Source organism: Cryptomeria japonica, chromosome 11 (genome assembly GCF_030272615.1).
Source record: "Cryptomeria japonica chromosome 11, Sugi_1.0, whole genome shotgun sequence".
Taxonomy (NCBI): domain Eukaryota; kingdom Viridiplantae; phylum Streptophyta; class Pinopsida; order Cupressales; family Cupressaceae; genus Cryptomeria; species Cryptomeria japonica.
The window spans coordinates 78,805,777-78,813,961 of record NC_081415.1 but is presented as its reverse complement, the minus strand read 5'-3'; the positions used below and the strand labels follow the sequence as shown (position 1 = coordinate 78,813,961).

Genomic DNA, 8,185 nt, shown 5'->3' with positions numbered 1-8,185 from the left:
CTTCCTGGTATATGTGAGAAATTTTAAATTTTTGAAAGATCTTAATTAAATCTTTGGTCACTTTTAGTTATCTATCCCACTTCCAATCAGGGTAGTGTTTTGTCTAATAGCATTAATGGTTGTATCACGTTAAAATGGTTAAAGTCAAGATTAGTAATCAATATAAATCGAAACCATATTAAAAGTGATATCAAGAAAGATTAAGCATATAAAAACATAATGAGTAAACATGATTAAACCAATATAACTTCCCTCATGATGCTCCCAATGTCGTGATTCTTCCTTGTCCTCCTCGTCTCCACGAATCACATTGCTTTGAGGTTGTCAAATGAAGAGTGGGAGATTGAGTAGGGTTAAGTGTGGAATGCTCTCAACTAGCATAACAACATAGATGATGGATGTAGATATGATAGATCAAAATAGGCATTATGATTGTGCTATGATAAGAAATGGATAAAAAGCAAGCACGAGGATGCATAAAAAGTGATCCTTTGATATGAGATAAAGGCTTCAATTTATAGAGTTAGAGGCTTTGAAATTGACGATCAAGATTAAAAGGGTGATCAAGGGCTTAGATTGAAAGGGAATGTGGTCCCAGACTTGAAGGCTTAGCCTTGTGACAAGTGTCACAAGGAGAAGTGGGTGCAAGGGTAAGTGTGCTCACACATGTGTGAGCAAAACTTGGGAGGTCCAAGAGGTGACAAGTGGAAACTCTTGTGGAAAGGCGTAAGGGCTAGTGGAAGAGATTTTATGACATACGGGCTAAAAGGGGAAAGAGTAGGGTGGCTCTATGGGGAAGAACATCTTCACACCTGTGTGAGAACCCCTTGGTCAAACGTGATGTGGACATGTGAAGTGACTTGTGAGTCACATGTGGGTTTGGTTAGATGTGTAGTATTTTAAATTTGAATAAATACTAACATTGCCTAGGCTTTGGATTAATTAGGATAGTGAGGGGATTAGATGATACGTTTGTAGGAATAACTAAATTAGCCTAATTAATCATGGATTAATTTCGCTAATTAGGATTAGGGATAAACATGAAATATTTAGCTAATTCAGATTAGGGATAAAAATAGAATATTCCGTAAAGATGAGTTTGATTTATTGAAATAAATCAATATTTGGAAGAAGTGGAAATGGGATATTAATTAAATATAATTTAATTAATTTAAAGGTAATGGTAGGTTAATATGATTAATTAAAATAATTGTGTGATAAAGACATAATTAATTAAATATTAATTTAGTCAATTTTATGTGTCTACAATGGTTATGAGTAAATCACCCTCTAAGTGAATCAGATCGACCTAAAGCTTCCTACCCAATTCCAGACCTAATAGCGCAACTCTAAATTCAGCTTCATTGTTTGTAGACCTACCCAAGAAAATTGCTCTTTTTGCCAATTTTTTTCCATTATGGTCCCTAGCTTTGCATCCTGCACCGCTAGGACTGGGATTGCCTCTTGATGCCCCATCAAAATTTATCTTTATCCACTTGTCCATAGGGGTGCACCATTTGACCCCATCATGAGGGTTGCGAGGAAGATCAACCTTCCGTAAACCCCATTAATGGGGGGATGTATGTATTGTTCTTACATATAAATGTATAATTTTTTTATTATGAATATTTTTGATTTATTAAAACATTTTTAAAAATCTTGATAATAAATTTGAGAACACCAATAAAAAATTTAATATTAAAATAAAATAAAATTATATTGGATGAATAAATTGTAAATTAAGTCTTTTGAGATTATTTGGAATCTTTTCCTTAAAAATAGGAGCCCTGCAAATTTGAGAGGTGAAAATGGGTGAAGCTTAGGGATGTTATGAGGCGGTCTCATGGATAATTTTTTATTTTGTGATGTGGGATTATTTGGAATCTTTTCCTAAAAAATAGGAGCCCCTACTTTTTAAGCTTGTAAATTTGAGTGGGTAAAAATGGGGTAGTAGAAATTGTCCCACCAGCTTACAAATGTTATCTACCATTTGTCAAACATCTACATTTAATTTCTATAAAAAATAGTTTTGAAAGAAAATAATTTTTTTTAATTTATTTGTACCATGCACTTTCATGAAACCAACTTCCTTAAATTTAGAAGCTTAAAATTTTAAGTTGAAAATTAAACTACAAAATTCATGAAACCAACAACTTCAATTTTTTCTTAAAAAATCTCAACAACTCCAACCTAAGAAAAGATCACCCCATCCAAATTTATTATTCTCATAGACACCCCATCCAAATCCTCGTCTTTGATAGACACCCCCATCCAAATCCTTGACTGCAAATGAAAAAAATTAATAACAAACAAATGATCATCCAAAAAGTGTTTATTTTAAATATATCGGAGTTGACCGTTACAGTAAACTCTCCTCCCACGCACGCACATAATCGTATAGTCTATACAGCGGTTGATAGACGTGGCCCACACGTAAAAATGGTACGTATTTTAAGGTTTGGACGTGAAATGTTTATATATTTATGCAAATAAGTACAAATTTTAGGTTAAATCGAAAAACTTTACTCATTTGTCGGAGTGAAAAGAAAAGCACGTTGGCGGAACGTACGTACAAGCCTTTTGAAAAAACCTACTATTCTCAGTCTTCCAAGGTCGGAATTTTTGTCGTTTCATTTTATGAGTTGTACGCGTATTTAGGTTTGGAAATTTGTTTCACACTGTCAAAATTATTAGTCCCTGCGTTAAGCAGGGAACTAATGTTTTCATCTCTAACATTAGTATACTCTGATAATTATGCAAATTGAAAAATTTAATCTTATATCAAAGTTTCATTTTTGTTTCTATTAAATTATTTTAAAAATTATTAATTGTTTGATTTGTCATTGGCTATTTTTTTTTTTGCTGAGGTTTTAATTCTTTTATATTTGAAAATTAAATAGGTATCCAATAGGAAGCTATTATTAAAATATCTAAGTTGAAGACTATAATGTTAAAAGTATTTTTATAAAACTATGTAAAAATCAGTTTTATAACTTTTTCTAGACAATTCTTTAGAGCAGAGAAGAAGCTACGAACATTCTGGATGCTGCTTCAAACCCTGGTAGCCCACCCTGGCGTTCTTCTATTCAATCGATTGCAACTGATGACCAAGCCTTAGCTTTGTATTCTGAGAATTTCTCAAGAGCACCTCTGAGGTCTGTTGCTTTTCTTATTAATTCAATTTTCATGTCTGTCTAAGGACATAACAACAACTGCATGCTCATGATTGGAAGTGGCATTGGCTAGTTGGCAAAGTTGCCCTAGCTGTTTTCGGTTTATTGCACTAGGCTACTTGTGTTAATTGGTAAAGTTTTATTATGTGAGGCTGATAGGCCATTCACACGTTTCCATTTGCTATGTCGGCCTGAAGGATCCGACCATAGCTATCACATTAACATGCTTTTTCAAATTTCAACCGTATTTTGTGACTATACAAAGAGTTAAGTGTGTTCTCTGCTCGGCTTGTGATCAGGGCATGAATGTTCATCAAATCAATATTTTTTTGTCAGATGTTGTAGTTGTGACTGCCCTGGTAGCTGTGTATGGAAAATGTTGAAGCTCAGATAAAGTGTATGAACTGTTTGACTGAATGCCTTAAATAAATGTTGTCTCAATACATTTTTAGCAAGTGCAAATTGGCAGGCATTAAGCTTAATTTCAAATATCTTAGCGAACCGGATTGATTTATCCAGGTGAGTTTCTAGAAAATTTCATGCTTTAAGATGAAATGTTCTCTGCAATTTCTCTCTCTATTTTCTGATGACCCAAATTCGCAGTGTTGCTTGAGTTTGTTTGTTTTGACCACAATTTTGTCCATTGTACCTTGCATCCATTTGCTGACAAACAAACCTGTGAGGGCAGACTAATCCTAGTCTGCAATAGTTCCATGGCGGCGTGGATAAGCGGGAAACTCAAAATTAAAGAGGGGTCACAGCCAAAATATCTGACAAAAAGGGCTACTGTTGAATCTTCCGCAGCTATTCTGCCAAGAATAAACTTTAAGGGCTAACTATATAATAGCATTGCAAAACCCTGTATGTATGCAGGGTCTTAAAAAACCATGTAATAACAAAGCAAAAAGGCGTAGGAACATAGAAACTGTGAAATAGAAAGTCGTTGTTGAACATCCAGAATGGACCAGGCGGACTTCATGAGACTAAGGTTCTCCTCCTCTGTCAAGTGGACATTAACAACACCAAGCACACGTCCTCTTCCCAGTTGCGTAGGTAGGATAAGAAAGACCTCTTCTTCAATTCTGTGAAAACCCTTGGCCAGAACAGAAATCGGGTGGCTCTTTCTCTGGTTACGCAGCAAACTCCTGGCCAAATTAGTCATCGAGTGCATTACAGTATCTGAATTTTTAGGGTGAAGGTGTATTAAATTCAATATGCAATGGTGGTTTATTTTCATTAGCTGGCTATGTTTTTCAATTTATAAATGCCCAAGGAGAATGCCTCTAAGGAATTTAGGATTTTAATTACTCTTTATTGTATTCTATACATTGTGCTAAGCAGATTACCACAAGAAAATAAGACTCTTTTATTGACAGGAACTTCACAGGTCCAGATGTCCATCTGTCCATTTTTATCCTTTTACAGAGTCTTTGAGTTTACATGATTCATTTGTCATTTTCTGAATGCCTTTCCAGATTTTTTAAAATAAATCTATTTTGTGCATATACTACAATCATCGCAGTTTACGAGTAACATTTCTTAGCGGCATTCTATCAAACAGTTCACTGTGCACTGAGGCAGGGAGGATGTTGGCAAAGGTTGTGCAATTTGGCTTTACAACTACCGACAAGCGCTCGCTAGATACCCTGCTTTAACTACAGGTTAGATTCATTGTTTGTCTGATATCATTGCCAGAGCTTAATTTCCTGAAAATGTACAAGTTTGATTATAATATGTGTGCATTTACATTCAATTTTGAGTCCGAATTTTGAGTTATGTTGAATCTATAATCCGTCCAATTCGTTCATGTTAGACTTTGTTGTGCAGAAATCTTTCTAGTCCAAGATTTAGAAAGAGTATATATATTGTGATCCTTGTCTTGTACAATTTCGGCATTTGGATCCTTTGTTTGAAAATTTGTTTAAAGCATGAAATCTTTAGAGGGCGACTTATTTTTAATTGAGGTTTGAGTGGATTCAAAGAGCCGGAGAATTCTTTCCTCGCCACATAAAGTTGGAATAGTTCTACGATTTATTCCATTCAATTAGCTTTTAATACCAGACAAGTTTTCTGTGGATTTGAATTTTGGGTTTTACCGTAACTTTATGTTTTATTTTTTTATATCATACCATTCAAGTATGCTAAAACAACTTAATATCATATGTGGTGAAGCTCAACAGAGAGCTAAAGCGGGGAGGGTTTTTCAATATTATGGCCACAATCTCAAGGGATCTGTACTTTATATAATTCCATATCAGAAAGCACTTTCTTTACTCCTTATTTTTCTATTTAGATTGTTGTACAAGATTGAGTTCAGCTTCAGTATCAGCAGTTTCAACTAGCTAAGTCTCCTCCAGTTTAAGCACCTTCAGTAGTTCTTCCACGACTATTTCATAAGTAGCACCAACACCTCCAAGAATAATAGGAGCAGTTCTGGTTTTTACATAAATCACATTGCCCATTTCATTTTCTTTGATTATCTGCCCCCTGTTCCTCTTATAAGGCACCACATCACAGCTACCATTTCCATAATACCTCCCCCCATTTCTAATTTCTTATACATTTTAATTTATTTTTCAAATATTATATTATATTTAGACCACCATCCCCAAATTGTGAAAAAAATTCCACCCGTCCTCAAAATCTGTCCCCAAGTCCCCCCTTTCCAAAACCCTACTGAACCATGTTTACTTTAGTTGGCATATTTTAACTCTATTTTGACAATATTAGACTATCACGTCACAACAATTCAATATTTTTCAATGTCTGGAAACCTTAACCACATCAAATGTATCTTTAATAATTTAGTTCTTCATTTCACTCAAAACTCTCAAAATTACATTGATAAATAATTTGTACATTGATTTCTTTGTATTGCTAACTTCTTTTTAAATTTCCAATTTATGATATTTTGCATGAATGGGAAACTCCACCGCATTGTATTTTTCATTGATTTAACCATTAATCCATTGACTAGAAAATTATGTAACTTCAAAATTATGCAATCTTTTAAGCCTCGCATTATAAACCTCTACTCATGAATTTGTGGGGCTTCAATCGTCACTTTTCCTTCCATCAATACTCTCCCCTCCATCCTAGAACCTACTAAACTCATACTCTCCAAACCAATAACAAGCCTTCTTTTTCATACTCTTTCAATAGAAAGGTTCCCATAGTTAAAATATTCAAGTACCCACATCTCCCATTTTATAGTTCTTTACAGTTCATGGAAAAAAATTCCAGCATTCTATATAGAACTCCATAAATTCTTAGCTTCTCATAGTCTAACCTTTCATAATCTCTTGCATTCGAATCTGTTTATACAAGGTATTAATTGTTAAAAACAACTTTTATATGAACAGAGAAACACAGAATTCTTATTTAAAATACAAACCACTTTATTATCTTTCAATTTTTTCCACCACATTCAACACACCGACATCTATAAACATTTTAGTGCTGAAATTTTCAAATTCAAAGTACAAAACTAAACAAACAATTAGCATGTAGATAGAAGTTTCCGACTAAATGGCTTTGTACCCTGATTCTATGGAAGCATGATGTCTGGTACTATAACAAAAACCATTTGATCATTTCTTTCAAACTCTACTTTGTGCAAAATTATTCCCTGCATCTTTAAATCCGAACAGAAATATAATAACTCCAATAGAAGAGCTTGTTCAGCCAACTCCACCAAACACTTTATCAGATCAAGAGGTGAGGTATGTACCATAGAAATGGCCTCCAAGTGAGCTCCTTCTTCCATGAAAGCAATATTACCATTCATGATCAGACCATTTTCAAGTGAGGTCCAACCTTGATTCAATAATGTTGATGCCATACAACTTTCAACAACTTTGGTCATCATGGCACATAAATAAACAATCTAGGCTTATTGTCGTAGTACAAACTTGAATATATAGGTTGAATTTACCACTTGAATCATAACATTTGCAAAGTAAGTACTTTGAACTTTAGAGTTATATCTAATGACTTTCTTAAATTGCACTGTCTACTTGTATAATAGTTTTGAAGACGAGTTCTTAGAACACTACAACACGTTATCTTTTTCGCATTCAATATCAGTTGTTAACTATTTTCAAAATTACTTAATTGTTCTCCACACTTCAATGCATTGCTTACATGTTTTTAGCTAAAGGCAGGGACTCATGCTGTCTCATAGCTCTTGTTTTATGTTGGAAAAAGGCTTTTTCTCCTTTTTGTTTTTTGTTTCTTAAATAAAACAAACAGTCTCATTGACCGAGGTTTCTGGATGTGTAAAGTGATTTATTAGCATTCACTAAAGACATTTGAATTTTGGGTATGTAGGGTGTAAAATAATTAATTTTGTGTAAAGTTAATTGTTATTGCTATTTGTAGAAATAATAACTTTTAATTTATTTTTATTATTTAATAATGATAGTTCAATTTTTCAAACGTTTTTAATTGTTTTGGCATCTCATTTGTGAATCTATTTTTTTGATTGAAATCATGATGTTTGCAATGTAGGTGTTTGCAAAAAAATAAAACAAGATTTCTTTGCATACCAACATTACAACTAGTTCATTTTTTCACAAGCTTCTTATTGTTTTGGCATCTCATTTTTTAATCCATTTTTTTTCGATTGGAATCATGATGTCTCCAACATAGGTGTTTGCAAAGAAAGAAAACTTTATTTTTTTGCATATCGACATTGCAATTAAAACTAAAATTTATGCCAGCGGCTAATCTCTACACAAAAAGGCACTGTAAAAAATTTCCCAATAGGGATGCAAATCATGAAGATTTAGCTACTAAAAACTTTGCGGAAATCCATTGTGTTTTGCAGATTTTAGAAACCGTACGGAGTGTTGTTTTGTGTGGAGATTAGCTGCGTCCAAAATTTGCAAACACACATACCATCAATTATAAAACATAAATTTGGAAGATTAATGGTAAATTAGAGCAAAATAAAGGCAAGAGAAACAAAGAAACAGAGGCACAACATTTATGGATGATTTATTTGGTTAGGC

At 33.6% G+C, this 8,185-nt stretch overlaps 1 long non-coding RNA gene across 2 annotated transcripts; it reads left to right on the top strand.

Moving 5' to 3' along the window:
• Positions 1-2,999: 2,999 nt before the first annotated feature.
• LOC131079343 (uncharacterized) lies at positions 3,000-5,256 on the top strand. 2 transcript variants are annotated; one of them, XR_009113960.2, is made up of 3 exons: positions 3,000-3,155; positions 4,735-4,834; positions 5,001-5,256. It is a non-coding gene; the product is annotated as an uncharacterized LOC131079343 (long non-coding RNA). The 2 variants fall into 2 exon arrangements; XR_009113961.2 differs by having other exon boundaries at positions 3,000-3,692.
• Positions 5,257-8,185: the final 2,929 nt, after the last annotated feature.